The 26005-nt window shown below is 36.5% G+C and overlaps 1 protein-coding gene and 1 long non-coding RNA gene across 2 annotated transcripts in view; both read right to left on the reverse strand.

Annotated features, from left to right (window-relative positions):
• The window catches only part of CNTNAP2 (contactin associated protein 2), a 1031263-nt gene that overhangs the window by 870574 nt on the left and 134684 nt on the right, over positions 1-26005 (reverse strand). The window lies entirely within an intron of this gene.
• The window catches only part of LOC135443152 (uncharacterized), a 35731-nt gene continuing 15789 nt past the window's right edge, over positions 6064-26005 (reverse strand). Inside the window, exons 2-4 of the long non-coding RNA XR_010438845.1 lie at positions 22652-22744; positions 8092-8188; positions 6064-6172 (exon numbers count right to left, since the gene is read on the reverse strand). This is a non-coding gene — a long non-coding RNA (uncharacterized LOC135443152). The remainder of the gene's footprint in view (positions 6173-8091; positions 8189-22651; positions 22745-26005) is intronic.

A 26005-nucleotide genomic window follows, 5' to 3' on the forward strand; every position in this document is an offset into this window, starting at 1 on the left:
TGGTCCAAACTGCCTCATTTCCTACCTAATAAACTTTCTGCAGCCAATCACCTGGGCTCAGGTCCAGCTGAGCATGTGCCAGTGGGCCGTCGAGGTAGCAGTGGGAGACTTGAGAAGGCAAAGCAGGCCCTGACAGGACCTTGAGGGGTGAGGGAAGGAGGGGTTTGTTCACCAAACTTTCTACCGAAACAGTTTCCTTCACAATGATTTCTGAAACCACATCTCAGGGCATACAACGAGTGAAAATGACATGGGACCCACCTAATGCCTTGTAAGCACTTTCCTTAAAAGTCTGGCCTTGTAACTCCTTCATTTTGTCTGTTGTCTCTTATTGTTCTTCTTGTGTCTTGGTGTCAAAATATGGAAGAAGAGGCAAATGTAATAGAAAAATAAAAACTTTTCAAAAAACACATGACAATCGAAATATGGCTTCTTCATGTAGATTTGTGCAGGGGGTTCTTTGCAGGAATCATCAGAAAACTGTTAAATCTTTTCAAAACTTTCTGTTGTCCCTGCATGAATGGTGTGAACTCAGTGAGGCGGTAAAAAGAAAAAAAAAAAGCAATGGAGTGGTGAGAGCCAGAGCAGGTGGTTCTCTCCTGAGTGAGCCACTGCCTGTGAAGGAAAGCCAGAGGAATGCTCAAGGCAGTTCCCTGGATTCATCTCTTATACACTTCTTTATCGAAACCACAAATATCCCAGCCAGGCTCACAGATTTTTAGCTTTATGGAAGTGGAACAATACACCCTTTGGGCTACTTGTGAAACTAGAAGTTTCTTTGTTCTTTTGTTTTCTGCTCAGTCTATCACCTCTTTTTACACCTTTTTCCTCGGTGTAGCCCTTCCTTACTGGTCTACTAGCACCTAGAGCATGAAGTAACATGTAACAAACAGTCTTGCAATTTGGCCTGCCGTGACACAAGTAGACAGAGCCGAATAAAATAAACCCTTAAATAAATGAGAGTCAAAGTCAGTCTTTTTGTCAAATAGAGATGGGTCAACAGATTATGGTGATTATTGCCAATGAGGCTCAATGTCTACTCTTTGTACTTCTTTGGCATGATATTCAATTGTGGGAAGATGTTTCTGTCTTATTATTTGGCATTCAGATTGCAGTAAGTTATTAAGAGGCTTCAAAAGAAGCTATGCTTAGTTCTTCTTGGCTGGAAGACCAGAGAATGTGAAGAAGAAAATTGTAACAGCAACATATTAAACCTACATGCAAGGTTCTTTTCTATAGCTGTAAATAAATCATGTCTCCAATGGACAAAAATTATACTTCATTTACCCCAGTAAGTGTCTTCAAGCAATTATTTTTTCAGAGAGCAATAAAAACTGTTCAAATGTTTTCCTTAAAATATTTCCTATTCTGATCCCAGATTTTCATTATGCTTTGCATTTTGTTTAAAATTCTACTGAGAAAATTTTTAAAGTAAAACTTTAAAGTAAAACTTTAATTTCAATATTCAATTTCAAATACTAAGATTCTTGGGGGCTCACATAATTTTTTAATGTTTTGTTATACTATCCCATTCCCAATACCTCATTATAAATTCTGTGCATAACTCTGAAATAATATAAACTGGAAACAGGAAAGTATTTTAACCAACTCAACGTAATTCCAACCAAAACTTCAGAAAATAGATTAGCTCTACAATACACACATGATTACTACCAGAATGTCATAATATGAAAAAATAAATTAATCCCCTTTCCAAAAAGTTTCATAACTACTGTGTCAATTGAGATTGTGAAATTATTATTCCTCCAGTTTTTTAACATCTTAAGCTTTTCTTCTCCCTTCAAACTTTAAATTTTCAGAAGATTTTGTTCACTTTGAAACAAATTATTTTAATAATAAATTTTACCATTAGACAGGAAGAAGTTGTTTTACTTCTCCTCTGATAACACTAGGAAGTCACATTTAACAGAGGCTTTTCAGAAATGAGATGATACATTATATTCATAAAGAATAAGTGTAAACTAGAAATTAATAATAAATACATCCAGTAAGAACAGAGCTTTTGGAGTCAGGTTCCTCTAATTGGGAGCAGTGGGTCAATCTCCTAGTCTTAGAGCATTTTCTTTGCAGAAAATCTCACTACCTGAAATACATGAAATAATTTTTATGTTAAACAGTGACAAGGATCTAAAAATGAATTAATAAATAAAAATAATTTTAAAAATTTTTGCCACAGCCTTAATTGTTTGGGGTTTTTTTATTGCAATTTTGAATTACTACATTTTTACTATTACTCTTTTTTTTCCTTTTTCCCCTGAAGAAACTAATTCTTTCTCTGGAAGAAAGAATTGAGCATTACCTGGCTTAATCTTTCTACTCTACTGCAAGCCTAGTCTGCAACAGCAGCATCACATGACTAATCAGTCAGGAGTGAAAGACTGGTTCTTGGTACATTTAAGTTAAAATCCTGCTTTGAGCTACCCTCTGGAAGAGACTGGCTGGGTTGATTACTAGATAACAGAGGGACTTCCTGCTGGGGCTGTGAGCAACCATCTATGTATCTTCAATTAACTCCTGGGCCTGAAGGCAGGCACACTTACTAAGCTCCACCAACTCTCTTGAAAAGAGAGTGAGAAAAACCTGAGAAGTTTACACAAAATCTAGGCTCTCCCTTTAATTTACCTGTAAATTGAGCCATGGCTTAAATCCTGAACTCTGTTCCACCAAAATTATTAGAACCCGTGGGATTCTGCTTGCAGCTAGACTCAAAATGCAAGGAGGGAGGACCTTCCTCTTCCCCCCTCCCTTCCTTCTTCCACGAGAGGAAGACTCTTGTGCTAGGAAGATGATGCAGCAGAGATGAAGGACAGATGTGTACCCATGCTGGTGGTGGGTTTTCTTTCCCAGGCCCTGCTTCCTAGCCAAGACGAGCCGCAGCCAGCTGTGGCACAGCACAGTGGGGAGCAGGAGCCAGGCTGGCATTTTGACCCCACCAGAAGGCGTTTCCTGCCCTTCACAGAGGAGCTCCTTGCAGGTCCAAGGGCTCAGGACATGCCAGGGATGCTCCAGTCCTGGCTGACAGTTACAAATACAGGATTATGCAGCAGGAGGTCAAATTATTAAATGATGCTGAGACACCATGCAGAGCTGACCAGAGCCTTGAGAAGCGTTACAGCACAGAATGCTCCCTCAGTGGCTGGAAGAGAAATGTTATATAAATAAAACTGGCAGCTCAACCTCTAATGGAAAACCAGCAACTAAGTGGGACTTCTGTGCTGCACTGCTTCCAAGATATCTTCCAGGTCCCCACCTCAGTGGCTCTCTGTGCCACAGCATGCACCCTTCACTGCCTCTTTGCACAAGTGACAAGGGCCACACTCCCCCTCCAGGTAAGCCCAGCACCAGCTGCCCCTCCAGGAAAGAGCTCCCAGGTGTCCAGGATCACCTCCATCCCAGGAGGGATGATGCAAGAATGAAAAGACCAAAGATGCTGTACCTCCTGTGCAAAATAAACATGTAGACATGTTTTAGCTCATGCTGATCAGGAAGACAGTTTTCAGGAGGAAGACTGAGATTGCTGAAGGGAAATGACAAATCTTGAAGAGGTTCCCTGTCACCCATCATATGAAAATTTCAGACCATCCCTTTTGACTCTTTTATCCAGTAGTACGTATTTTAATTCATATTTATTTCTCATAGAAATAAACAAATTCTGAGTCTTTTGCATAGAACAAAGACTTTGCTTGTCAGGACCTTGTCCTTTAAGCGGATTCTCTGCATTTTTATTTCATTTCCTCATCTAAGAACAAGCATTCCTGACATAAACTCATCAAATAATTTTCAGAAACTAAAAGGTGATCTAGAACAAGCTAATTTAGAAGCCCCAATTTTATAATTTCAACCCTTATGCTCAAGACTATAGTGTATTACATATTTTCATTCTTCTAGTCTTCAAAGAGAAAACTATTTTCACAAATATTTTTATTCACATTTTACCAGTAATGATGGAGGCATTTTTCTAGTGTAGACACTGTTAAAGAACAGATGTAGTATTTTACCAGAGACTTTGTTTCATTAAAAATTTAAACATTTATAGAAAACATCATTTTGTGACAGAAATTACTGTTATTAGACTTTAAATAAATACACATATTACAATCCTACTGTTCAATGTGCTGCACGTTGTGCTGCAGTAGTGATCAAAGATCATTTTGCTATTGCCTACAACTGGAAAAAGAGAATGCCTTTTTATAAGCCAGTCTATTTACATGAGAGTATTTTGTTAGTATAGTTACACATCCAATGTAAATATTTAAATCCTTTTATTAAAATCCTTTTAAAAATTAAATCCTGTGAAGTCAAAATAGTATGAAGCATTTGTGTCTCCTAACCTCTTTCCCTACTCTTCCTACTTTACTTTCCTACTGAAATAGCACCAAAAAACAATTTCCAGAATAACACAAGCAAGAGGATTTTAAAGTACCTAAACACTTCACAGTAACTTCAAGTTATATTCTCACTTGCATGAAGACAGAACTTCTTTGAAGTGTTCGGTATCCTCATCATAATATAAGGAAAGATTATGGAAGTAAGATGGAAATTACAAGCCTCATTTAAGTAAATTCATTGACATAATTCCTGGATTTTTTATCTTCTAATCTGAGACTGTGTATTTCAAAGACTATTAAATATTAATAACCAGTGCTCTGGATTTATTAATAGGTAGAAGAAGATTGTCACAACTGTTAAGAGCTACACCAATTACTCTATCTAAACCACCAATTCTCAAAACAAAAACCTATATCAAACTAACCAGTATTTATCAAGCAATTATTCCATCATTCACTCCAGGGAAACATCTCTCAATTTTGCTCTCATATAATTTCTGTCAAGAAAAGCAGACATTTGACATTCTCAGAGCAAGACAGCATCCTCCACGATAAATTCTCTTTTCTTCTAACACTACTAGTCAACCAAAAACAATTAAGACAACTGCATTATAAGTCAACATCTAAAGGGAAACCCTAACTCTATAACTTTTCAAGACAATGAAGAACAAATACTCACACAAATAGGTGAAATACTATGAAACTATGACCACACCTTGCCCAGCTGCACAAAAAGCAGTAAGAAGAATTGTGGAAAAATCTAGGATGAAGAGTATCTGCAATACAGCTGTAGAAATTATTTGATCACAGACATAATTGAGGTAATTTTCAAATAGCAAATAGTACTACCAACATGGATATGACAATGCACAGCTCCATTAGGGGCCATTTACCCTCCCAGCACAGTATTTTGGCAGCTGCAGTGTAAATGTGATATAACTATCCTTCTTATTTTACACCGCTTTTTTGCCCTACAAATACTAAAAGTATGAGGGGTAAGATCCAGTCTTCTAACATATGCAAGGTAAAATTAAACTTGCATCAAGGAATCTCTCAAAAGACTTATTGAGAGTGTATATATATATATATATATATATATATATATATATATGTACACACACTTGAGGTTGTTTTGATGGGTTAAAATTCTGATAAAGATGTAATGAAACTGCACCCACATCACTGTTCTTTCAAGGTATATTCAGTTCAAGAAAAATCAGAGTGATAGCAGACAAAGTTATTTCAAATTCCTACTGCATTTATGATAATTTGGGAAAAAATCTTAATCCATTACTCATTGTGTTTATACAAGAAAAGCTGTCAAGGTAACACTAGTAATTGAATGCTGTTGAAATATATTTTAGATACTTTTTCCATGTATATATCTGTACAGTTTTCTAACAATAGCTAAACATTTCCATCACCTACAAAGTAAATCTACTGCGATACAAATGTGGTAGTACATTGTAAGACTTTCTGTACTGACATTAGGGTTATCATTGTAGCAGATTTGAAGATTTTTACTATTTAACTGACCATAATTTTGAATACTGTGATGCTATTATTGCTGATAGGAAAAAAAAATCAGATTTTTCATACTCTTTAAATGCAGCCAAATATTTGAAGACATTGCTTTAAGAAAGATTAGCAGCAGACAAATTGCACTGTAAGATCTTCAAGACACACTGTTACTTCTCCTATAGTCCTTGCAGGCCAGCCTAACCAGCTGGGCAAAGTTTTTTGGGTTTTTTATTTTTTGGAGATGCCACCAAAGAACCTTGTCAGAGAAATTTTCCTTCCTCTTCTTTAAACCAGAGAATAGCCTGGAGGCAGAAACATTGGTTGAGAAAAAAATATGAGAAGTGTTATTTGTCATTCTTCAACGAGGCAAGCCCAAAAAAAAAATTAATGATCTTTACTGAAACAAAGTTAAATTCATTTCTATCTGCAATTGGATTTAGTTGAATACATATAGAAAGGTATTTGTCAATTCAGAAAAAATATTAGAAGTGTGCAAAGCTTTAATTATTGCCTCAATGTAGACTTACATTCTTATCACGTTAATGTTATCATATCAACAGGTCTCTATTGATTTTCATTATCCCAGGATCTGGTTTTTCAGAGATTTCAGCCCTGGACATGCCTCCTAAAAATATTAATATAGATAAAAATTGATGGGTTTTTGGATGCCCTACTGCTACTGAAAGAGGAAAATTTGGAAAGACTTTTCGATCTAAAATTTATGGCACCCATTAAAAGAGTCTACTTTTTATAATTATAGCTTTGGGGGATGAGGGTTGCCATACATCATGATGCCAGTATATCATTTCAAGAAACCAATATAACAAGCAAGTTTAATCATGGAGGACCTTTCCCTTCCCTTTCTTTGCCTTCAAATCCTGCATGAATCACTGTCCAGTTGTTTGGTCTCAGTCTAAGTAAAGATGATTCAGCATCGAAAAAAGCATGTAAAATGCAGGTAAATGTAAACAAATATAAAAGTGAAATCTACTGTGGTCAAACTTGGTAAAGATAAGTAGAATTCATTAGTGATTTGGTGACTAGTGATAAAGGCTTATTTTTGATGAAGATTTGTCATGCAATATACACTTAAGGCCTCCACTGGTGTATTAAAAAATGTTTGAATATTTAATGGATCAGAGGTTGAAGTCACATGCCAAGACACAATTCAGAGCACTGCCCTTGTAATGCGGATGCAGGTTACTTCATTAATTTCCTCTCTTTGCCTGCCTGGCAGGCATGCAGGATTGGCACCTGTGTGAATTTCATTGCCAGTAAAGATGCAGTGCAGACACACAGTCCTGAACCCTAGAAGGTTGTAGCAAATGAGAACTCTGTCCTCAATTTGGGCTGCACTGGCCTTTGATGTAAAGGCAATCAGACTGTTCTCAATTTGAAAACCTACCATCTGGAACTCCTTTTTGGTTCTGCTCCAGGTAGTAGGGAGAGCTCCAGCATGTCTTCTACCCCTTTGGGAAGGTTTTAGTTCTGCAATGACTGCTGATTTATGCCAGAACTGTTATAAGTGAGGTACTGGGACATGCAGTGGATGCACTCCAGGTGCAAATTAAGAAGTGCTAAGTTTAGAATCTGCTGGGATTCCCAATGGCCGTAGGCAGCTCATCCTAGTGTAATCTCACCAATGAGAAGCACTGATCACCCTGAAACTTAGAACTGGAGCCTTCCTTTACCTGTACACAGAGACCAACACCCCCCGAATTTCGACTCCTGCAGCTGTCAGATCCCCTTCTGTCTTGTAAATTCTATATAAACATATAGCAATGTTGGAGGTACTCATCAGAACAGGAATTGCAGAAGAAAGTGGAAACAAGACGGCTTCTTACTGGTGTCAAATTCTAATAATTTTGAAAAATTTTGTTTGATTTTCAACTAATGAAAGAAAGTCAACATGAGTTATTCTGTGACTTATTCACTCAAGACTGTTGTGTGAACTCTAATCTTACTTGCTATGAAAAAAGAGGTTTTTTTAACAAATGGAGTGTATTCAAACACAGACTAGAAGAGCTCCAAACACCCTTATAGCCCTATTCTCACTGTGTCCCACCTTCTTCATTAAGGCCTTCTAACAGCTTTTGCAGTGTTAAGGTAAGAGCAATTAAGGAGGGAATTTAAAAACTTACATAAGAAGGATTAAAATTGCAATAAATTAATACATACATATAAAATAATAACTTGAAGAATTATTTGTTATTAACCTCACCTTGCTGAAGTAATGCAGATGAAAACTTTTCATTTTGCCATTTTTGATCTTATTTTTTGTTGTTGCTGTACCATCTCTAAGGGGTTCATGACATTATCTATATATGTAAAGAGAGATAGATGTAGATAGATAGATAGATAGATATTTAAATGCAAATATTGCCCATAACTACTGTTAACAAGTCAGATGAAAGATGAGACCACTGATCAAGCCTGAGCATATCTTGCTATAAATCGCTAGTTTCTTCTGTTATAAAATGTTGCCTATCCTTTCACAATAAAAGAATAACAATGCTATTCAAACTGCATTTAAAAAGCTGTAAAGAAACAAATTGCATTTTAAATGACCATTAAGAAAACTTTAAGATTGCAAGATCAATGCGGCAGCTGAAAAGAAGAATGAAATCCTGCCACCAGACCCATCCAAAATTGAACTATGAAATGGGCTGGAAAATACACTGCTGAACCCTTTGCCAATAGGGAAACATATTAAATCAATGAAAGAATATTTGGGTAATTAAATTTTTATAACCTGAGGTAAGAAAAAGAATGTGATTTTTCATAAAAAATGAGCATTGTGTTCCAAGTTTTTGATGAAATAATCAAAATCAAAACATCAGCGCTCCTGACTAGATTCTTCATTTTCCCCTGTGTATCCATCCCTCAGAAATTCTCTCTCAATTTTTTTGTCAGTATGAGAGGAACTTGTATCTCATATATACAGAGTAGGCGCTCCGAGGTTTTTCCAATAAATGTCTTTTCTATTGAATAATACAAGTTCATCAAAAAGTAATATGCAGCAGGAAAATGTGGCTCTAGTTGAGATTTGGCATAAGAGAAAAAACAATGTAATAGCATGGATCACTGCTGGACTACTTTGGAAACAAAATATTTCTTACTAACATTTTTAAATTAAAAATTTAATTTAATAAACAGCTTTCAGATTTAAAAGTTTTGAATCTTAGTTTAATAGATTAATATTAGAAAAAGGAAACATCAAGGTCATTTAGAAAAAAAAATCCAGGGAAGTGGGTTTTACTCCTCTTTTTAAACAGGGGAAAAATATGATATTTTCTGTGAAACTAATAATGAAATTCTCATTCTTTCTAGTATATTTGTACATCACTGCATATTATGCTGCATCAAGTCTATATATGCAGCCTTCTACTTAAAGCATATTGGCAAAGATGTAATGAAGAAAATGGGTTCAACAAATTCCTGGATGAGAACAAATATACATATATATATATACACAAACATATAATATACATATATATGTCATATATATAGCCATGCATTATAACAGAACTCAGTAAGACTTACTTTTCTTTGATTTTTTAAAATGTTTTAAATGGGTCACCATATTTAAATTAGACAGATATGGACCTCCTTATGTTCACTTCCTTAAAACTAAGCTAAAAGCTATGTCCTATTTTGGTCAGGATAAATTTCTTGTTAGTGTCAAAACAAATTGAAATCAGAGAGATTAGGAAGATTATTTCATTAGAATTAAATAGTAGTGATACTATTAAAATCAAGTTCAGTTTTCAAAGCATTTTCCCATTCACACAAAAGATCTAACTCTTAATTTAGGGAAATGAGTCCTGTGTTGAGTTAGGCTGGATTCTAGAAGGAAAAATCCCTCACCAAAGTCTGGCAAAATCTTTAAATATGTGCTCCAGCTAAATGATCCCATTGTATTTATTTTGCTCACAGAATGTGGGGAAAGCATTACTGATGTCACAAGGGCATCATTGTTGGTAAGATATAAGATGGTAGTCAATGTTGTTTTAAAAACTGTATGTCTATCAGGAAAGCGTTTGATGCCTCATTACCAAAACCTGGTTACATGCTACCTCTAATATCTATGAAATATAGATATTAATAAACATTCTTCTTTTTTAGACTTCCTGCTCAGTTGTGCCTTGCTCAGTGTGCAACATTTGGTGTCAAATTATTAGAATGCTTTGGAATAAATGCACATCTTGTAAAACATATTAAGGAGGATAAGCATATGGCCTGCATATTCAGACACTTATTTTAGGTTGCATGCTCTACATACACATTTGTCTCTACTAGAAATAATAGCACCAAGAATAAAAAGTGTGTGGAGTCTACTTTATTTTCTTCAGAGTCTACTTTAAAGTTAGAAACTCATTGTTCTGCATTAAGCATTGAAAGATTTAAAATACCTTAAGGAAACTGTAATTCTGTTCCAATTTAGAATATTGTCATCCATCAGAAATCTCTTGAACAAACAAACTGCATTTATTATTTGTTTCATATTCATAAATGCCATTGGTTTAATTAAAATGTTTTCTAAGCACAAAGCACAGATTTTTTCCACAACTAAGCCTGAATTTAACATGCAAATATCTTCTAGCCATGACTTATGGTGAATAATTGACTTAAAGAGGAAAAAAATGGGCCATAATTTACATCTTATCAAAAAATCAATAGACGCCAGAGGGTGAACAGAATGTTTAAAGTTCCACATTCCAAGGATTTTCTAAGTTTTCATAATACATGTGACAACCCTCCCACAGAATTCCTTTTATCATATTAGTTCCACAAACCAGTTTATCTGTGCTCATTGTTCACACGGAAAAAGATCTCATTTATTTATAATTGCCTAATCAACTGAAACTTAATTGCATTATGCTGTAAGGACCTTTGATGAAACTCTAGAAATCTGCATAAACATTGATAATTTGAGGCCCTAATTAATAAGAAAAACCCCCAAACTTCTGAAGGAGCAAAAAGCTGGTTTTGATTTGCTTTGTACAAACTGTGTGATATATTTTCATAGTGAAAATGCAGTAAGCATGGAGACTTTATTACAAGAAGGAGTTTAAAGGCATCCATGAAACATTAGCACAATTTCTGACATCCGAACTTCCAATAGTTAGAAAACCTCATTGATTAAGTTAATTTTCCAAATAATATGTTTACAATTCAAAATATTTTACTGATTTATAGAGAACTTGTAAGAACAAAAGATTTCATTTCTGAAGTATTTTTGAAAAATAGAATATTTCTCCATGCAAATATGCTGCTAGAATGGATTGAGTTGTGAATCTTTTGAAATCAACAGTGTTTTGAGAACATAAAGCAGAAATAAATTATTTAGGAAATCACTGACAGGAGTGCTAAAGGAGAGACATAATAAAGGGTGAAAGCATAACCTCTCTCAAATATGAGCATTGCATACGCATGCACATAGGAGAAAAAAGCCAACCAGTCCCAGTGTAAGAGTATTGCGGTCCTATCAAGACACAGAAAAGTATCAAATAAAAAATGTATGGAATTATCCTCTCTGATTTTCTTCATAACAACACCAGCAGTGCTAAGCAGAAATAAAGGTGAACATATTTCCAAAGCCTAGGAGAATAATTGCACAGATATCTGTTTTTATTAACTCTTCCCTTTCTATTTGTTCTCTTATCCCAAGTTTGGGGGAAATTCAGACAACAAGATGGAGAAATTCCCAAGTTCTTACTGGAAGGTAGTGAATTTACTGATCTTCAAATAAACTCTTTTAAGTAAAGTCTTTCATATAGAGAAATACCTAACAACTATTTTTGGGAGATTCCCAAACTCATTAAAATATAGGCAAAAAAAAGAAGAAAAATTAAAAAAAAAGGGGAAAAAATGAAAGGAACATCAACATTCATTTTTCTATGTAATTTCTACACAAAATAGATTTTGTCTGGTGTACTCTGGCCATGAATTATGAATTTACCATGCTGAGAAAATTCAATAGAGTGTGAATTAGTTTAGTTTGTCTATATGGTCTAGCATCTGAGAACTCTCATATGCTAAATTGCTCTATAAACACAAAACAAAGAAATTGTTACATGGTTTTCCTTTTCAAGACCCTAAACGCTGTGAATTCAGCAAGAGACAGCCAGCAAATACTGTCGAGCAAGACAACAATAAATAGGTTATAAAAAATAGGCTGTAACAATGCACAGTTGTTAGTGAGAGAAATAGGGAGTAAAGTTTACAAAAGTATTAGAAGGTGGAAAATTAGGTAGTGTAATAAAGATTCCGCATAAAAAGAGTAATTAATAAGAAACATGGCAGAAGAAACTTGCTTTGGGGTAAGGGGAATAAAAAGAGCATATGAGGGGAAACTGGTGACTCTATTTGGGTAGGAAAAAGGGGATGGGAAGAAGGAAGTGTGTAGGGCAGAGGACAAGATAAGGTGAAATACTGTGGGTTGATAATAATGAAAAAGGAGACTGCCACTAAAAGGAGATTTCCATAACGTGCCATACCTTCAACTACTGTAAGTTAGCATAATTTTACTGGAGCCAGTGGAGTTTAGCTGATTGACAGAAAAACAAAGAAATAATATTTAATTCCTGTGAAGAACTTAATATCATCATTGCATCACTTCTTCTAAGGTAGTGTCATGGTTTGAGCCTGGCACAGAGCCAGCGCCCCCCCATGAAAATGCCTCACCCCGGTGTCCGCTGCGAGATGTGACCAGGAATAAGCAAAACAGGCTCTAACTTAAACATAAAGGACACTTTATTACTTAAACTACAGGAAAATAGGGAAAGACTATAAGGAAAAAGAAGAAAAGAATTGAAAACCTTACAAAAAAAACCATTTTCCTCTTCCTCACCACCTGACTTTCCCAATCCAATATATTCTCTCAAAACACCCGGTACGACACTTTAGTATACTCAAACATCAGTTCATGAAGAGGAAAGGAGTCTTTCTCGTTCCATAGGCTTCTCCTGGAAACACACTGAAACCTCGTGTGCTTCTTTGTTACTTCGGCACCGCCCGGAAAAAAAAGTCCTTCTGCCGCTTGTAACATCGTCCTTCCATGCCCAGTGCTCTCACCACTGCGCATGGCCAGAGCTGCTTTTAGGGTTGTCTTTCAAGGATGCCTTGTCTCACTCCAAAAAGGCACAGTCTCTGCTTTTGGGACATCTGTCCCCCCCATATTTTTCCAACCCCTTGGGGCCGGGGGGTCCTCACGAAGAACTTTTCTGGTTTTGAGGCACTGCCTCCCCCTAAATGCAGTCTGTGTCACAGGAACAACTGAGTCCATAGCCACGAGAAAAGTCCAGCCAAAAGGCCACTCCAAATCACCTCTCCCCATCCAATCATCTCCACATTCTTCGGGCCAGGTCCTTGTCTTATCTCATCTCCTATCTCCCTTCTTATTCAGCTTCGAGGAGGATTAGCATTTTTGCAAGGCCCCAATCATGCAAGAAAGGGTTAAAAGTTTTCAGTCTCTGTCGGTCCCGGAGCGACTCCCAGACTCCCACGCACGCTGCCCACACGCTGCCGCTCCGGCCGGGCAGTCTTCCTCCCCCCTTCTCCTCCTGGCTGGCTGCTCTCCTGGGGGGGGGGCCCGATGTCTCGATGTCTCTTGGGGCTCCTCCACCCTTCCATCCTTGAAAGCCCCTCAACCCCCACCTCTGTCCAGGCCCCGGGCCTACCGCATGGCCGCCTCGCAGCGGACACCGGGGTGAGGCATTTTCATGGGGGGGCGCTGGCTCTGTGCCAGGCTCAAACCATGACAGGTAGATTTTGAATATTAAACAATCCCACCAAATTAAGTCTAAATGTAATGTTCTTAATACAAAAAATAGTTCCAAATAACAAAATGAACTGACAAAAAAAATCTTTGTCAGTGTTTATAAAAGCATCTATATAATAAGATGCAGAAAAGAGAGATTTCATTGGAGAATAGTTCTGATCTTCTCCACTGTATACCTCATATTTCTGCAGTACAAACTTTATAATTGTTTAAAATTACTCTAATCCTTTAAATTAAAGAAGAATGATCTGGTAACTTCATATATCATTGAAAATGTCAAAATATTTAGAAGAGATCAAGGAAGCATAAATTCTAGTGAGTCAAGTTATGCCTATCAAGTAATAAGTAGTCTGCATGATATAAGAAAACAAAAAGAACATCAACCAAAGATGAAATAAAACATAGAATTAACTACCATGATGTAATAGCAACTGATTAAAATGACAGCAGAGATTTTTCTGCCCAATTGTTGTTCATCTCTGTCAAAGTTTACTGCCAAATTTCATACAAACATGACTAGTAACCAGAAATAGAGAAAAGCAGTAGGACTGAGTAGTACTCTAGATATTCAGTAGGACTGAGTAGTACTCTGGATATTCAGGACAGAGATTTGAATTTTCAAATTCACAGACTGTTTGAATCAGGATTTAGATAGGGAATATTTATAAAGTCATGCCATCATAAATCTGCACAACACTCAACCTTTACAGGTGGGATCTTTTATAGAAATTACACCCTTTCAGAGCATTTTTTCATATTCTTTCCCTAAAGTGCACTTAGGATATTGCCTGTCTTCAAAGAATTTTCATCCCTAGAAAAAACCCAATCCAGTGTATGCTTGTGAAGGCAAAGTTTGCCTATCATGATCTGAAAGCTACTCTATCGCACTGTATAATGTGCCATTTAGGGCTGGGTTCTCAAAGTAGTTACTGGTATTGCGTGGTTTAATGCAACATAAATGATCAAAAATACTTTAGAGACATGGGAAACAAAATGAGTTTTGTAGGCAGACTCATTGCAAATGTTATTGTACTGAACAAAGTGTGTCATAGCACATTTTTCATTGTTCTGAATAACTGAACTCAGTCCAAAATAAGTGGAGTAAACAAAGCAGTGTCACAGTTTATTACTAGATTTCCTTTACCCTCTCAGCTCTGAAAAACTGAACCAGTATTTGTTCCTCCTTGCTGCAAAGGCACCTGTCATTCTTCAAACATTAGCTCCAGCTTATAATTTACAAATATAACAGCTCAGATAGCAATACAGTGGCTTTGTAGAGCACTGAGAGTAAGATCCAAGTTCAGGAGTATAGAAATTTCTTCTGCATTGTACATATCTAGAACAATTCCTTTTATTAAAAAAACCCTAGTTCATAGAGTGGAATCCCAATGAAAACCTGTTGCTGACTAATCATTACTTGCTACCAGTCCAATTTCCTTTGCAAATAATAATTTGTCTTTTTTGTCTCTTTGTGTAATGGTACCATTTTTCTGTAATATTCACAAAAATAGAAATTTTATTATCTGGTATAGAGAACCAGACCAAAAAACTTACCCAATAAATAAAAAGTTGCACATCTTTTGTTAACTTCTGATAACAGAAGTCAGAGGATTTATAAAAAAACAGATCTGATTTGCAACCCAACTAATTTATCATTCCAACTCTAGCTGTCTCAGGCAAAATGATAATCTTCCTGGTTCTCCCAAAATGGAAGGTTTTTCCAAAATACTAAAAATAAAACAGCAAGCAGAAAGAAAAGTGGTGCATCAGATCACTAGAAAAAAAGTGCAACAACTGCCTAAATACTTTTATCAGCTTTCAAATTATTTTTTTATTCTTAACAAAGATATCAAAATCTCCTTCCAGTCCAGGCTAAGATTTTGTAACTTATTTGTACATGATCATTGCCATCTAATGCACTTTAGTGGGAGCCGGGCTGTGCATTTGACCTACTCATACTATTGTAGTACACTTAGGAAAAGGAGGGTGAAGGCTATTAATTCCTAGCTCATTTAATGTCAAAATGGTTCATTCCCACTGGGATTAAGAACTAGTAATAATTTTCACTGATTTAATATTAGTAAGTACAACTGTTTATAGGTAAAAAACCAAAATGCAAAATATCAGATTGTCCAAGAAAAAACATGTTTCACTCTTAAATTTTCAGTGAACCAACAGAAAGAGAGGATAGATTTATCCTTTTCAGAAATGAGGAGTTCACAGTAAGCCTTTCAAGTACAAAAAATGATACTCAGCCCAACAAAGAGATGTTTGCTTTTCCAAGTAAAACCACACATTAATTTGGTGTTACAATCAGAGGAGTAAGTAGATTACACATTGGATAGGAAAGAATTAAAACTGTCTGAAGATTTTGAAGCTTCAGGGAAAAAACTGCTTGCAAGAAGTAAAATATTAGACCAAGAAAAGTAAACTCTGATGAAGGAATTTCAAAGGATAAAACTGAAGACCTAATTGCACAATCTGCTTCTCTGCCAGACACAGTGTTAAGATCACAGCTGAAGGAGCAAGAGGATTTTCTGGTTTATAAGTAATTTAAGTAAAATTTTCTTTCAGCTGTCTGCTAGTCTGTTATTGAATTTCAATACACTGTATTGTCAGTTAAAGGTGCTATTAATTCTTCTATTTGCACATTATTTTACCCTCAATGGAGTTTAAATCATCTAATGTAACCTCAAGGTATTCCTCAGCAAAAGTCTGACAAAACAGGGTAAGGAAGCGCTAAGCAAGAAGGGATTCTTTTTATATACTTCATAGTGTTTAGAGTCGAAATGAAAGGGGGATTCAATACTGAATGAGATACAGGAGGTATAACAGATGCTTTAGGCAAAATAATTTAGAAACACATCTTCTTAAAAGAGGAAGTTGCAATAAAACATTTCCACACCATTAACTGTAGGTTGTGCACATATTATATAAAGAATCCATGATGAAGAAATGCTTGCCATAATAAAACTGCACATTCCAGATTGCAGCCAGGAAGCACTGACAGACTATAGGATTTCAGACACAGAATAAGCTTCAGAGTTGTGCTTCAAATTCCTAAAGCTGAATTTAGGAGGTTTTCAAGGCAGCAGAAATTACTTTGCAGTAAAACTAAGAGTCCATGCCCATCCTGTACACAAGGGAGAGGACGAGGAGGCAGAACAGCAGAGCTGGAATGACTCACAGCCCAAAACGCAAGACTACAGGAGTTACAGTTTGCTAATGAGCTTCTCCTGTGAGAAAGGGACAGGAGAAGCTAGACATCATTTGAGAGCTAGACAGAATTTTCCTCAAGAATAAGAACAAGTTTGTGCGCCTTGCATCCTGTTTTGAAATTTACATTAGTTCAAAATTATATAAAAGTATAAACAACTGTCAAATGTTTTGAACTTATCATAGAGCTTTTGAAGGCATACTGTTGATGCCAATGAAAGCAAAGCAGCGCCTCTAATAGCTTTGAAATAGCTGTGTCAAGGAATTTAACAATGTCTGCAAATCAGTGCTCATCAAATTAAATTCCAGGCAATTCAAAGAATAAACCCTACTGCAGGAAGTGATACTTTGAGACAATTATAACCTAGTGGAATTCACTTCTAAACTTTCCTGAGACACAGCTCACTCTTTCAACTGTGGGGGTGCGATGACGACAACACACTCACCAAAAATAAGTAAACAATTCAAACCAAAAAACAGTGATTAAAGTTCATGGGACTGTGTCATACTTTTTGAGTGACAGTTTTATTTTGCCAACAATACCTAGAAACACATTTAAGAAAGGATAGGAGAAACACTGATGTAAAAGGGAAGCGAGGAAGAGTAAACAAAGCATCTGCCATTAACTTCCTGTAGTTGACATTGCTCCCGCGCTGAATTTCTGTCTTGGCACTGTTTTCTTCACACACACTCCCCATAATTGCAATAATAAAAGGTGTGTGAAGGGGAGATTATGGAGTTGGCAGTAAGGTGCAAAACACAGGGAGTCCAGGATGTACTCATCTTTTTAGGACATTTGGAGAGTTATAATTCTAGGTGACATTTACTGCATTGTTTGTCTTGACTATTTTGGCTATTGTAGCACACATTCTCATTTAAGCTACATCCACGCAGGCCCATAAAAATGCCAGCTGTGACCAAAACCAAAACTGAGTGTTCTCACAAAATCTTTCCACCTCAAACCTAAAGCGTCTTTCTACCTCAATACCAAAGTGTTGCTGCTTCTGACTGATGTATCAAAAAAAAATTTAAAAAATCCATGCAGTGCAAAATTGTAATTAACCCTTACTCATAAGTCACAAACAAATTCAAACAGGTCAATAATAATTTTATCCGCTGCACAATTGTAATTGATTATAATATAAATGGTCAATTCATAGTAGAATTAATTATCCAGAAGAAAACTTGAATCAAAGGGTCCCTTAAACCCAAAATGCTTGTTCTCCTATGGCTTATATTCACTGCTTAAGGAGTACAATAACAGGTAAATTGTCAAGGACACTTTAAAACTGTGCAGGGCAAAGCCACTGCTTTGAGTTCTGTTCCTTTAAAAGAACCCAAGAAAAAGAGAAGTGCAACATTTTTACTGAAAAAAAGTTAATAAATCCTGGTTTGGTATGGAGGCTGGAATGAGTATGGGAATACTGATGTAATGTTTCTTCCAGGAAACACCGAAGGAATAAAATTAGGCAATCAGAAATCTGAAATTCTGTAGAGCTAGAACTCCAGCACGTAGTTTCCAAGACATTTAGCATTCATTTCAGAAACTAAGAAAACTGTTGTTTTTAAAACGATATTCAAATCTGCCCAAACCTCATTTTCAGAAAATTAAACATCTTTTTCTTTCTATGAATTTGATGAATCACAGAAATTGAATGTAAGCACTTTATTGCCCCTCAGCAAATTATTACCTTTAATCTGTTCAGACCACTACAAAACCACCTGACACTTAAGCCTATGCCAGGCCCACTGAAAACCACACACTTCAAAACTTGCAAGAAATGGATCATTTTTCCCCTACTTTCTTTTTCAGATTCAGGGTGTTTCTATTATGTTTTCCTTTATTTATTCTATGAAGCATAATGAGAAAGTTACATGGAAGACTTTTACCTATTATGTAGAGGATTCTATGTAATGATGGTAGGGCGAGCATGACCAGCACTATGGCTGGGAGAATTGTTCAGATGAATTTGATTACTTGTGCATCAACTGTACTTGACAGTTTTTCTGTAAGTGTGTGGTTAGAGTTTAATTTACTGTTCAACACTGAATTATCTTGATTTTAGCACTTCATGAAAGAATTTAAATGCACTACCCATGCAACCATTCTGTACTGAGAAAATTTCTGGTTGTAAAGATGTACTCAGGATCTCCTGTTTTTCTTGCTTTTTATTCATAGAGACAGCAACCTCACCCAAAGTTTTGCGACTCTTACTTGCCAGTCACAAAACTTACATGGTTATTTAATATATTTTAATGCTAATATGAGGCTCCTGTTTATTTGTCTGACTTGTTATATCACTGTGTTGATGTGGTCCTTATTCTTATTCCAGTCTTTATATTTAATAGACAAATCACTGAAAGTTTACTGCATTCATTATTTTTGTTAAGATTTAAATGATGCAACCAGTAAATTGTAAAAGTAAATGTAAACCAGTACACCAAAGTGTTAATATTAGTGCATATTCAGTCCTTAAAATTTTTTCTGTTGTAGCTTATCAGCTAATTGTTCCTTCTTATTTAATGGCTGTACAGGTAAGACGAATAACTGCTTCCTAGCCACACTTTGCTAACATCCTCACAGGCAATATTCAGTATACGGATGTCAAAGCTTAGCCCTCTGAATCTGAATTTCACAGCCAGTAATAATCAAATATGTGGTCCAAATATGTATTATTTTAGAATGCCTTGATTTTTTTTTTAACTTCTCTAGGCATCATTGTCTAGATATCAATGGGTTAACTGCTCAGAAATACATGCATTTTTACTCTAGCTTTTCAAATGCTTATTAAGGGCAGTTAATTAATAAAGACTTTGCTAAAGAAAGTAGACCAGTTCACCTCTCCTCAAAGCAGAACATGTTTTTCTTGAAGAAATAACCTCATTCAACATTTTTGTATCAGAAAGGTTGCTTTGGGAGAAATGAATAAGAGGGTAAGAGTCTCTTCCTAGAGATAATCTTTCATCCTTTTAATCCTATTCTTTCTTTTACAGATTTTGGTGGTTTTTTTTTTTTTTTTAATTTGGTTTTTTGGGGCTTTTTTTGATAAAACGTCAAAGATTAAATTCTGATTTCACTCCAAGGTGTAAGGGTGAGAAAAAATTTTAAGATCTGGGATGCTTAAAGTAATGTCCCCATGGTCAAAATCAACTGTAGGAATTTTGTGCTTTTTTCAAAAATATATTTGCTTATTCTGTAATTCTAACACGGGCCTTAGTACAGTTAAGAGATATGTAGCATGAAAATGCTAATGAGACTGACAAATAATTTATGTACCAGCTGCTTGGAAAAAAATAATCAAGGGGAAAAAAAGAATATTTTTGATAAACCACAGTGCAGGGAGTTTCTAGTTTTGTCTACTATGAGTCTGGTGTTTGCTTTTCAGTCCTATTAGCCTATATATTTTGTTATCACTGATCTCTGCAGTGTGATCTCGTATATCCAGTTTTCTCTATGGATAAGGTTTATCAGGATATGACCTATGCATATTTCAATCACCATATCTCTTTGTCCATTGTGTGTAACAGGTCAGTGCATTTAAATATAAGCTAAAACTAAATTGCAAAGGTCTTAGATCCTGAGTCTGTAGGATGATATGTAATAGCTAAAAATCAGATCTAGATACAAACTTGAAATATTCAGAATTAGGGTTTCAAAACATTGGTAATAAGCAACAGTGATATCAGACTATGGATTCATACAATAGGTTTGCTTACAGACCAGACATAAAAAATTTTGGAATTAAAGTTGCATTTGATATACTTGAATCTCTTATTTCACAATTCCATTGAAAATCATTTTCTCTTGATTAGCTCTGCACTTTCTCAGGAAAGGGCACCCGATCAAATTAATAATAAAGATCCTCCTGAATTACATCTGCAGTTTTACACAAGCTTTTGGGAGGATGTGACCAGGTGCCTACAAGGCTGCTGAGTGATCAAAGGCTGGTTAGCCCATCCCTCTGTCTCTAATCTAACACAGCATAGCACGAGAGAAGATATCACTACATTTTGCAATACATCAGGGACAGTAAAGAAATAGCCTTTGTGCTGGACATTATGCAAACCCAGAGCTCTGTCTCTGCTCCAGCAGTTTATAGCATGTACCTGCTGCCAGGTTATTTGTAAAGGTAACCAAAGTCCAGCTGTTCAGGAAACCAATCCTCTTGTTTTCCTTGACTGAGCTGGCATCTCTGCATTAGAATCTGGGGTACCCATACATTTTTGGAGACATTCCCTTTGCAGCACAGACACAGTGACTGTTGTGCTCTGGAGAGATACTGCACACTTCTTCAGATGTTGAGTATTTAACAGCACTTAGTTAACATGCTGTAATGGTACTTCACAGAGCAATTATTAAATTACTTTGTTCTACTGTAATGACCAATGATTAAACTTTCATAACACTGACATTACACGCTTTATTTATCAGGCTCCTATACTTATTAAATTATTGGGAGGGTGGGGAGGGATCTTAATAGAAGTGAATTTGTACAATTATCTTTCAAGGTCAAAAGCTGTCTCCTGCTGTGAAAGTAGACAAACCATGTAAAAATTACTTAAGAAGTTCTTTATTGTTTAGTCTTTGCATTGTCTATGTTGTCTAAAAACAAAGCTTGCACGGTTCTTTGAAGCATCTGCCTGCCACCCAAAGAGAAACACACACACAGTCCCCTTTTCAGGGACACAGTATAGCAATAGTTAACTTGAAAATAAAATTATCAATTCAAGATGATGCTGTTGAGATACTGGAAATTATCACATCTGAGTAATAGAATAGTTCTGTTTGGAAGGGACCATAAAGATTATCCAGTTCCAAACACGGACACTTTCTACTGGACCGAATTGTTCAGAGCACCATCCATCCTGCCCTTGAACACAACTAGGGATGGGATATCCCCCACTTCTCTGGGCAGCCTGTTCCAGTGGCTCACCACCCCCACAGTAAAGAATTTCTTCCTATTCCTTGAACAGGAATTCTTACACAGGAAATATGCCTGACAGTTCTTCTGAGAGATGCAATATTTGACAAATAATCCTAACAACTAAATTAATTTGCTTCAGCAAATCATTTTGAAGCTTTAGATAACAAATGTACTCAAAATTTCCATTCCTTCCTATATCCAAGGACAGATGTTTACACAAAATTCCCTGAAGTAAAGGGAAATACAGCATGTAAAAATTTGAGACCATATTTTCCTGTTCCTTCACACATTTAGATTGTTTGGTCATCGCTACGCAGGCTAGGCCTCTGCAGAACTTGCATTATATACCTGCTTATGGCAGTACTTCTGGATAATCTTATGGATAATTTTTCATTTGGAATTTAGTTTGTGTATTAATAATAAAACCATGAGATAACCATTATTTTGCTGAAGTCGCAACACCAAATTAGTCAGAGCAGCTCTGTTTCTTACCACATAAACAGTTTGCAAAGCCAAGTAACTCAGGAATCCATTAATAATGACTCCTGAATTTTTAAACTTGGTTTGCATTTTCCTGCAGCTCCATATATTGTGTAAGATACCTTAAATTTATAGGCAGATTATATCAATATGTTATGATTTAAAAAAAATTTAAGGACTGTGGGAGCTTTTGATGTTCTTCTATATTCTGTACATCTATTGTGTTTTGAACCAAAAAGCTCATTGTTGGATTGTTGGTCATAAAATCTCTGTTTCTGAATCTTTGTTACTAAAAACATCCTAATTTTTTTTTTTTTTTTTTTTTTTTTTGTGCAAAGGACATTTTTTCGAATTCTACTTATGTTTTGGAAAAGTACCTGAATATTTAGGGATTTTATTGCTCCTTCTCCTTGCAAACAGCTGCTGTCATCTTGTGCTTCAGCTCTATTCCAGTAGACATCCTTATATTTCTGCTTCAAGAAAAAGGAGAGGAAAAATCCAGCCAACTCAAATCCTATTACACTGCTGTTTTCTGGAAGGCTTGAGAGCTTCATTAAGTAGCTTGCAAACACAGCATGCTAGGGGAGTTTTAGCCTGTTGGCCACTTATCAGAGAAAAAACTGAATAGGTATTTAATTTTTTTTAAATGGAAAAAAAATGAGTAAAAGCTCTTTAGGGGGAAAAGGGAGACAAAAATGTAATTAAATTATTTTATAGAATAAATTTCTAAAAGGAATAGCAATTTTCCTGATTTTCAGGTTCTGGATGTGGCAAACAGGAGGTGAACTGTCAGGAACTGCAGAGATAGGACTTGAAAAGAGGCATGATATAAAGTAGGCCAGATAGCCAAAGTGTAGCTATGAACAGTACAACTAATCCATATCATAGGTCATTACAGGGCAACCTCTCTAGAAAGCTCTCATAAACTGTGGAGCTACTGGCTCTGCATGCTCATTATTGTGTATATGCACAACGCTAAAATAATGACACAGTTAAATAGATTTTGTCCTTAACAGAAATTCACTGTGTAGCTAGAAGGCTGAGCATGGCATATTCATGGTATTTTAGAAACAGCAGAACGGTTTTTGCACCATTACACAATTTGACATATTTTCCACAAGCCCAAGCACTTCTTATATAGCATGGTAACCTGAATATCTGATTAAAGGAAAAAGAAAAAGATTGCAGAGAGCAAAACCAAGCAAAATAACTTCAAAAGGGTGGTGGTAGAAAGGAGAATAGGTCTTAATTGTAAGGAGACTTTGAGGAGCCTAAAGGATTTTTAAACTAGGGAAAAAAATCCTCTGTGTCATTCATGGGCTTTTAACTTTCCTTTGATGAAGGGGAACACTTGAAAGCCTCCTTGTAGCATCTCTTTTTTAATAAAATGAAATACTTTTCTCCAGTATGTTCTTGTAGGGCCATGACTCTCTAATTCCTTCTTTGTTTCCCTGTGCCCCTTCCAGACTATTTCTTGACACTTCCATCTTTAATATCAGCATAAATTAAAAAGATTCAGGGTATGGTAATTACAGTTTCAAGAACTCTTCAGGAAAAGCATCAAAGAGTTTGCTGAGAAAAAAAGAAATGTACTTTTTTCTAATATCCCTGAAGCTCTACTGAATTCTTCATGGTGTGACAGTGTGACTGGTTTTGTGGTGACCCCCTTTCTTCAAGCACACTCTTTTTCTAAGTAGCTATGGAGGTGACCAAGAAAATATACAAGAATTAGTTTTAAGTTCTCAAATATACTTGATATTTTTAAGTGCCTCTTGAACCAGAGAACTGTAGAACAATCTCAGCAGTCTAGTATGTTTTTCACAGCCAAACCAAAGAACCAATTAAAGTTATTCCTACCACACCAGAGGGTAAAAATTCCAATTGTTATCAATATCAAGATATTCAAACACCAGGTTCCTTAAAATGACTGACATTCTGCACCGGGGAGAGCAGTGGATAAAGAATCACAGAACAGTTTGTGTTGGCATCCTGGTTCAGGGCAAATTTTGGAGAGAACCCCCAAAGGGGTTCCTCTAGAAAAGCAGATTCTATTGGCCTCTCCCCCCAGCTGGTTCGGGAGAAAATACCTCTTTGGAGAAAAGCAGGAAAAAACCTGTTTATTAAACAATAAAACCTGAACAATATTAAACAATAAAACCCCTTGCCACTCTAAAAGAAATGACAAACTGAGAAAGTCCCTCCCTGGGTTGCTGTTCAGCTCACTCAGTCTCTGATCAGTCCCTCTGGTGCTGGAAATGTCGCAGGCCAGGCCCGGCCCAGTGGGCCTTAGGTGCAGCTGCCGGTGCTTCCCTGGGTGTTCAGTCCAGAGCAGGTTTAAACAGGTCCAAAGAAAGGGAAAAAAACCACAGTCCAGGGAACTTCTTTGCCTCAGCTAGCTAAATTAACTAAAAGCAAAAGAGAGCTCTGCCCTGCTGTCTGTCCATCCACAGACAACACAGTCCAGGAGCAGGAATGCGGAGGAGTGAGTGCAGTGTCTGAAAACAAACTGCTGCTTCTTCTCTTCCCCTTTCACTCTCTGGAACAAGTCCTAAAGGTGCAAAACTTATTATTCAGCATAAACAGAACAAGACAACTGGGGATAAAAGCATCATATAGCCAACCCAGGAGAGTTGGAAGGGATCTAAAAAGATTTTCTATTCCAATCCCCATTCAAGGAGCAGGGACATGATAGACATTGGATGCAGTGTGGCTATAAATATTATCCTTCAAGAGAATCTAGTGCCCCATATTATTTTACATCTCCACCTGTGACCTTACATCAGGAGACTCAAAAGCAAGTTTTTGGATGACACCCAGTTTAGCAGAGTTGTTCATACACTGGAAGGTTTCATGTGCCATTTAGAGAGATGCCAGTATACTGGGAAAAGGTGCTAGCAGGAACCTCATGAAGCCTGACAAGGGCAAATGCACCCTTGGCACCATGATAGAAATAAACCCACGACCTGGTATAGAATGTAGACTGGTGGGGTGGGTAGCAGCTATGCAGAAAAGGGCCTGAGGGGTTCTAGGCTGAGGGTGAGCAGCGTGCCCTTGCAAGTGATAAGGACTAACCACATATTGGACTGCATCAGCAAAAGCATATAGAGTAACTCAATGGAGGGTTATTAATTCCCTTTATTTGGCATCTACAAGGCTGCATCTGAAACCCTTTATCCAATTTCAGGTCTCCTAGCTCATCAAGAAACTGCAGAGTCCAGTGAAGCATAACTAAAATGGTTAAGGACAGGAGCATATGGTAGTTGAGCAGCAACAAAGATAATTGGTTTTGTTTACCCTAAAGAAGGCTGAGGGAGAGATCCAGCTGCAGCCTTCCACTACCTAAAGAGCAAATGCAGAGAACACAGAGCAGTACCATGAAAACATTAGTAGAAACAGTAAGAAGTTGCTGCTTGAAAATAAGAAAATAATAGCAAAAATGAGAAGAGCAATGCTGGAACAAGGCACTCAGAGTTTGTGGAAAGTCCATCCTTGGAAATTTTCAAATCTCATAGAATCAACCCTGTGCAAAACACTCTAGCTTGGAAGTTATTCCAACACTGAGTAGGGGTTTGGGCTATGATCTCCAGAGACCCCTACCAACCCAAATATTTTTGACTAATATTTTTTTCTAAAATCCTATTGTAATCTTTTAGGAATAATGTCTGCCAATTTATAGCTCCTGTTCCTCCTGGAAGGACCTCTGATAGACTTCTATATGTTAAGTCAGACTA

Source organism: Zonotrichia leucophrys, chromosome 2, assembly GCF_028769735.1.
Source record: "Zonotrichia leucophrys gambelii isolate GWCS_2022_RI chromosome 2, RI_Zleu_2.0, whole genome shotgun sequence".
Taxonomy (NCBI): Eukaryota; Metazoa; Chordata; class Aves; order Passeriformes; family Passerellidae; genus Zonotrichia; species Zonotrichia leucophrys.